This window comes from Ursus maritimus, unplaced genomic scaffold, assembly GCF_017311325.1.
Source record: "Ursus maritimus isolate PB19 unplaced genomic scaffold, ASM1731132v1 scaffold_19, whole genome shotgun sequence".
In the NCBI taxonomy this organism is placed as follows: Eukaryota; Metazoa; Chordata; class Mammalia; order Carnivora; family Ursidae; genus Ursus; species Ursus maritimus.
In genome coordinates, this window is record NW_024424341.1 from 38,977,656 (window position 1) to 38,985,475 (window position 7,820).

Sequence of the window (7,820 nt, forward strand, 5' to 3'; positions counted from 1 at the left end):
GTGTGTGTGTGTGTGTGTGTGTGTGTGTGTGTGTGTGACGTGTACGCGCATGCGGGTGCATGTTTTAATGCGGGATACAGAAAAGTGTGACAAATTCCTTATTGTAAGTCGTGAAAGGAGCAGGAATGTGATGTAGCCAAGCAGGTTTTGTTACTGTTTAGTGTTATTTTAAAATCTGTTGATACTATTCAGCCTATCTTGCAAGTAAGAAAATTTTTCTTCATTTCTTACTCATTTAAATTTACTGGGTTTGCGAAATTTTCTAAACTTTTTGTTTTTAGCCTTTCTATTTTTTACAGCCTAGAACCTTGCAAAGTCTGAATATTTTTAAAATGTTCTATCTTAACTAATTCACTAATACAATATTTTTGGCAGAGAGCATTTTCATACCAAATTTGATCTGTGGTCTCCAATCTTACTGTGAGGGCCTGGGTAGTGTTATTCTTTTTCTTACTAAAAGGTAACCAAGTGCCTCTAAGTCATGCTTATTTGTAAACAACAAAGAGGATTATGTATACCTGTTCAAAAATTTTTTGATAATTGCTTTTATAGTTAATTTCTAACGAGGGGGACATGTAAAAGTTGCTGATAAAAGCATATTGCACATTTAAGTAAATCAAGATGGTTAATGAAATTAACTTTCTCCCCTGTTCTTGCCAGTTGGAGGTGATGTAAAGGTTTCTCCTCGCGGTCGTACTGAAGTAAATTACCGTACGCATCAAGATAGATGTATCACATTTTCAAATTACTTCACGTTCAGTTACTACGTATTAAACAGTATTCAGAAAGAAATGTTACACTGTCATGTTGGACTCCAGGATACTCGGTTTTTTTATCAAAACTTATTTAAATAAAAAATCGACACTGGCTGGGTTACTAAATTATGCAGCTGAAACTCCTGAATTATGTCTTCCTTGTATCCTGTAATAAGGTTGGAGACCACTGCAGGTTAGGATAATACAATAATAAAACACTTTAATCAGTACTAAAACTTTAATTAAGCCAGTAGTGATGCATGCCTGGTGTGGCTGACAGCATGGGTCAGTACATCCTTCAGCGAGTGCCTTACTCTTAATTGAAACGAAGCACATGTAAGGTACATGTTAGACCGTGTAGTTTCGTTTTTCAAGTCGTCTATTAACTTCCTGATAGATTTCGGTTTTATTTTAGCTATTTCTATATGCACTAATCTAAGCATTTGGGTATGTGGAGTCTCAGTATAAGAAACATGTACTTAAATTTGTATGCTTATCACCACCGCCTTGACGGCACACAGGAATCTTTTTCTCCTAGTGTAGGTGCCATTGTTGCCAAGACATCGAGTGTTGAGTCTTCAGTGAAAAATATAAAGTGCCAAAAAAAAAAAAATCTTGCAAGACAGAATCCATGCATATATTCTTTCCAAGACACTGTGACCATGTAGAGTAGACATTTTTCTTTTCTGATGACCACGTCTGTCAACAAATCATGTTAAACATTCTTAATGCTCATCAGTTTCTCTTTTATGACCTTCTCATCGGAGTCCCCAGGAACAAAGAGGAAGAGTGACTGACTCCTGGCCGTCTACCAAGCCAGAGCACGTCACCCGGGGCCTTCGCTCCCTGCCACACAGATCGCAGCGGCTGTGTTAATATTTGGTAATAGCCTCAGATTGTGGCTGTTTTTTTATGGGTAGAATAACCACTTGATTTTGCTTCAGAGTTAGCGTTCAGAGGACCGCTAAGTACAATAAGTGCTCTTAATGACCCTCCGCTTACGTGACTCGCCAGATCCCCGACAGTCTCCATCCCTCCTGTGAGCTGACTGACCAGGCCGCTCCCCGTGCCCCCTCCTGCCTGTGCTCCCCCTGTGCGCTCTGTGCCCCTGCCCAACTGCTCTGTGCCAGTTCTCCTCCTTGTTGTGAGGCCACAGTTCAACACAGACCTAGGAAATAGGGGTGTAAAAAGCAAGGGTCATTTCTGTGAACATTAACTGGAATGTTCTGGTAAGGTTTGATGAAGGTTGAGTTGCTAACAAAAATTGCTTCTAAATAAATTAGGTGTGGTTGGGAAAATTCTAAATTATTGGGAAAACATAAAATTCAAGAAAATTTCTGAGCTTCAGTTGCTTTATAGATTTAAGTACTCACTCTGCCTTTAAAAATATCTAGACTGACCAGAGGTGTTAAAATGTACCCGAACCATATTACTGTATGATTTATGCAAGCATAGAACTGGAATCGTTGAACCCTTATTGCAAAGGAAAGACCTTGGCTTCACAGCAGAAGATTAGCAAATGAGTGGACAATTATACATTTAAAGTTATGATTCCCCACTTAAATCTACTTACTTCATTAAATGGCTTCATTAAATGACTGATGCTGATCACAGTGGCTAATAGAGATTCTACTGCAGTTGAGAGGTTCCAGTCACTCTTTTATTACAGACTGAAGAAGTAGGGATCCGTTTCAGGTATATGAGCCATGAGCATAATTAGGTGTTATCTAGGCCGTCTGTTGTCCACTTAGAGATGATTTTCTTGAACTTTGTGAGGTCAGCTAGGGGTGTGGGTGTGGGTGTGCGTGCATGCGTGTGCGCGCGTGTGTGGGGTAGGGCAAGGACAGATGTAGAGGTTTCATCTGGTCTGCATCTTTACTTCACAAATTAGCTAAAAATGTTTATTCTGATCCCACGTGACTCATGTCTTTTTGTCTAAGATGTACCAATTTTAGCTCATCTTTTCCAAAACCTACCTGAGTTAACACAGAAATACTCCATTTTTAAAATTTCATTTAAACCTTGGAATTAATAGGAAGATATTAAAACGTGCTCAGATCATGTATCTTGGTTAATATGCTCCCAAATGCTTTATATATGACAACCTTTTGGCCCAGAAGAGAGTGCTTTTCTGTTGATGGAAAAAGACTTTTAAGATGAGAGTAGAGTGGCTTGCTTTCTTGTAGCAACTGGCAACTGGCTTTCTGTATTTAACATCCTCTGGGTAAAATCTTACAAAGAGCTTTTATAATTTGTTGTACTGAATTGTACGGAGATTATATACTAAATAAAGCTCTTTTAAAGTACACAAGATGAGTGTTTTTCCTTTCCTTGAAGGTCAGAAACCAAGGACCCAGCTATTGAAGTGTATTAAATATGTGCTACATAGAGTCTAGTCCTTAAAGATGGTTGTGCCAAGGTCTTGGCTGGACTTTTTAATGTCGAAGGAGTTTATTTTTTCATGGAATTTGGTTTGATAACTACTTACTTGTTTTACTTGAACCTCAGGGTTCTAGTTTGTATTTCTAAAGAGAAGGCTGCTATCAGCAGAATTTATCCTCAAAAAGGTAAATGCTGTTTATTTTCACCTTTGGAATTGTTTCTACTTGTTGATGAAATTTTCCATCTATAGTAATTCGGGGAAATAGGCGGTAGTCCATATTTTGGTAAGAGTTTATAGATAAGTGTGCTTGACTGTTACATTGTTCAAAGCAGATATTGAAATTCCAAACAGAAATAGACCAGTATGCTTCCAAATAGAAGAAACTGGCTGTGGGGTCTCGGATATTTTGTGCAGACTCTTGGAAGGCTCTTACACTCTGAAGTTATTGAGTACACTCTGCTAGAATGATCTGTAACACAGGAAGAGTTACAAAGAGTACAGATAAATGAGAGATTCAGGATAAGAATGAACTGAACAGGTAATGGTTTGGCTGACACCAGGCATGTAGAAGATGAAATGCTGTTTCTCTGCCCCTTTCAAAAGTGGTATCTGAAACTCATCTCAAACCTTTTCAGCTAATTTAAAACAAGTTTGCTTTATAGTATTGTTTTTTGAAGTGCAGATAATAGAACTATAGTGTAAAGAGAAATCAGTTTAGCAGGTTGCAACCAGCATCAGAAGACTGAGAGAAAGAAAGGGAGAGACGGGGAAGGGGACAGCGCAAATGGGGAAGGTAAGTACCGTTTTGTGCGGTAGTGGTTTGTTCCACACGTAGGCATCATTGAACTGAGGTGCCGTATAAACTGTATTTCTTAGTGTTTGAAAACCACACGCTTACAGCAGGGAGTATTCTGGGAGGAGGGCATCTTGAAATTGGCTCTGTCCTTGTCCCCCAGCTCTACTCTAGTAAAGCCCTTTGAACAATGATGATATTGAACACTTATTACGTATTTTTAGATGTGATATAGACTTTTTTAAGTCCTTATCTTTTAGAATTTATACAGCCATACCTTAGAGATATTGTAGGTTGGGTTCCAGACCACCACAATAAAGCAAATATGGCAATGAAGTAAGTCAAATAAATTTGTTGGTTTCCTAATGTGTATAAATGTTAAGTTTACATCATACTGTAGTCTGTTAAGTGTGCAGCAGCATTATGTCTAAAAAAATGTACATCTGAGCTTTCGGCAAGTCTTAATCACTGATTACAGATCATCATAAGAAATATAATAATGAGGGGCGCCTGGGCGGCTCAGTTGGATAAGCGTCTGCCTTCAGCTCAGGTCATGATCCCAGGGTCCTGGGCTCGAGCCCTGCATGGGGCTCCCTGCTCTGCCCTTCCCACCACTCATGCTCTCTCGCAAATAAATAAAATCTTTATATATATATTTATTTGAGAGAGAGCATGAGTGGCATGCTCTCTCTATATATAATGAAAAGTTTTAAATATTACAAGAATTATTAAAATGTGACATAGAGACACAAAGTGAGCAAATGCTGTTGGAGAAGTGGTGCCAAAAGAAATGCTCAATGTAGGGTTGCCACAAACCTTTCAATTTGTTAAAAAAAAAAAAAAAAAGGCAATATCTGCAAAGCGCAATAAAATGAGATCTGCCTCTGCTCACATACTTGCAGATGGAATTATAATGACAGGGTTTACATCAAAATGACTTTGTGGGCACATGTAGGTGAAACAAGATTGAGTTGCTATGGTTTAAGCTAGTTTGGAATTTTTCATTGTGAAAAAGAAGTTAGAATCAACAAATCAGGAAACTAGGAAGATTAAAATTTAAAAGAACTGGACTCAATCAACTAGGGAAATAGTAGAAAGGACAAATCCCTAAAAGACTGGTGTTTTAAAGCTAGTTCTTTTTAAAAGACTAATGAAATAAACACCTGGTAAATCTGATTAAGAAAGGGCAAAAATACATGATCTAAGGATGTGAAAGAAGACATAATCCCAGAACCAGAACTGGTAAAAGAATTATATAAACTGACATATATAATTCTCTGGCAAATGATAAATTGGTAGCAGAATCAAATTACTTGTGGTTGCAGGAGGCCATTAGTTCCTAGAGGCCACTCTTCTCTCCACAAGGCCAGCAGGAGAGCATCTCTCCAGGAAGGTCCAATTCCTCTTTTAAGGCCTTTCACTTGAGTGAATCAGGCCCCTCCATGATAATCTCCATTTTTATTAACTCAAAATCAACTGACCTGGGACCTGAATTACATCGTCCACAAAGTCCCTTCACCTTTGCCATATGGTGTAACATAATCATGGGAGTGACATCAATCATATGCACGGGGCCCACTCCCAGGAGGAGAGGATTATACAGTGCATGTTCACCAGGGGGTGGCAATGTTGGGGGCCGTCTTAGGATCCTGCCAACCACAGGTTAAAAAGAAAACCAGGCTCTGGCCAAAACTAACTTATTTGGTAGCACTTAACCCAGGACTACAAACTTTAAGAGAAGGGAAGCACACAAGGAGAGTCCCAATCTCACCCTGCCTTTCTTCCTTAGAGTCTTCTAAAACATGGTGTAGGGAAATGGAGCTCAAGCAGTGGCAGTCTTACTGGAAGAAATGGGTTGGAATTCATAGCTGAGGTGGTTAGGATTTGGTAGGAGTTGGAGGGGCAGGGCACTAGAGAGGAGGGCGTTGCAGAAAGAGAAAACTGAGAAGCTCCCTTGGGGTCCTTGGCTAATTCCTAACCCGAACATGTGTATGGCTTAGCAGAGGACATCTGGTAAATGGCAGAGAGCCAAATAGAGACTTCAGAGGATACACAGTGCTGAGGAGACATTGCAGTTGTGGTCCAACCAGCAAGGAGAGATTATGGTGAACCTCCCTAGGCACTGAACTAACTGAGACACGAGAAAGGCTATATCTTATCCTAGGAGTAGAGGCTGTTATCCTAACTGCCTGTCCAAAGCAAATGTAAATCTGCTATGAAGGATGATAACCTAATCCATGGCCTCAAATTATCTCTGCATTTCCAAATATATAATGTATAGCACTCAATCAAAAAAAGACTGAAACAATTGAAATAGAAACAGCCACAGTCTAATCACATATTGGAGTTTAAAGCACAGACTTTAACTGTGTTTATTATATTTAAGAAATTAAATGACAAGATGGACAATTTAGGTGAACTGAAAACTATAAAAAAGAACAACATGGAAATACCAGAACTGAAAAGTGTAATAAATTAAGTACTCAGTAATGGGTTAAATTGCAAATTAGACGCAACCAAAGAGAGAATCGATCAACTGGACAATAGGTTGGAAGAAGATATCCAGACTAAAACCTGGGAGAAAAGATGAAAAAGAAAAAAGCAGGAGATATTTCTTAGAACATGTCACTTTATCCTGGAAGTGTAACTCAAGTCCCACAAGTGAAGGAAAGACAATGGACCTATATGACTTTGGGCAAGCTACTTATCCTCTTAGCTTCGGTTTCTTGTTTTGTAAATAGAAGTGCAAAAATTATGGGGTCATTGAGGGGATTTTTTGTTAAAGATTATTTACTTATTTGACAGAGAGCTAGAGAGCGTAAGTAGGCAGAGTAGCAGGCAGAGGGAGAAAGAGAAGCAGGCTCTCCGCTGAGCAGGGAGCCCGATGCAGGGCTTGATCCCAGGACCCTGGGATCATGACCTGGGCCACAGGCAGATGCTTAACTGATTGAGCCACCCAGGCGCCCCCATTGAGGAGATTAAATGAAAGAACATTTAAAACACTAGGCCCAGTACTTTGCACACAGTAAGTACAGTCGGTGGAAGCCTTAGGATATTATCATCATCGTTATCAATCATCAAAATTAGAACGTCAAAGAGAAAAGTCTGAAGAACAAAGTTATATGAGTCAGACAGATACTAAAGAGCCCTTAGTAATTTTATGTGAACTATTCTTGCTGTAGAAAAGAGCTTTAAAAAAAGGGAGGGGGGCGTGCCTGGGTAGCGCAGTCGTTAAGCGTCTGCCTGCCTTCTGCTCAGGGCGTGATCCCCGCGTTCCAGGATCGAGTCCCACGTTGGGCTCCTCCACTGGGAGCCTGCTTCTTCCTCTCCCACTCCCCCTGCTGTGTTCCCTCTCGCTGGCTGTCTCTCTGTCACATAAATAAATAAAATCTTAAAAAAAAAAAAACTGTACAGTCTTAGAAGATTAACGAGAGCAGTTTGCAAGGAAACCAGCTTCTTAGTAATCTTTCAGTATGTATTTACATCACAAGGAGAGGTGTGTCTGTATCTCTGTATGTATATATATGTATATGGGAGAGGGAAAAAAAAGTCATGGACTAAGTCTAAGAAAGGCTGTTGATTGCGTGTTTTTTGGAAGACGTTATCACTGGTGAAGATAAATGTCAAAGCTTTGCCAAGATGAACATATAGAGAAAATAGAAGTGATTGTGTATGGATCTGCTTAAGAGAGAGAAAAGAGTGAAAGAACATGATTTCGGGACTAGCACAGTACTTAGAGCAGCAGTGTGCTAATTAGGGCTCATACATTTAATGAAACTATTAGCATTTTCTCCTGCGAGAAAAGGTAGATTTTCTTCCCCAGGAAATGACACCTGTAAACAATTATCTCTCTTATCGTTGCTATTAAGATAATTTACATAAGTTGTGC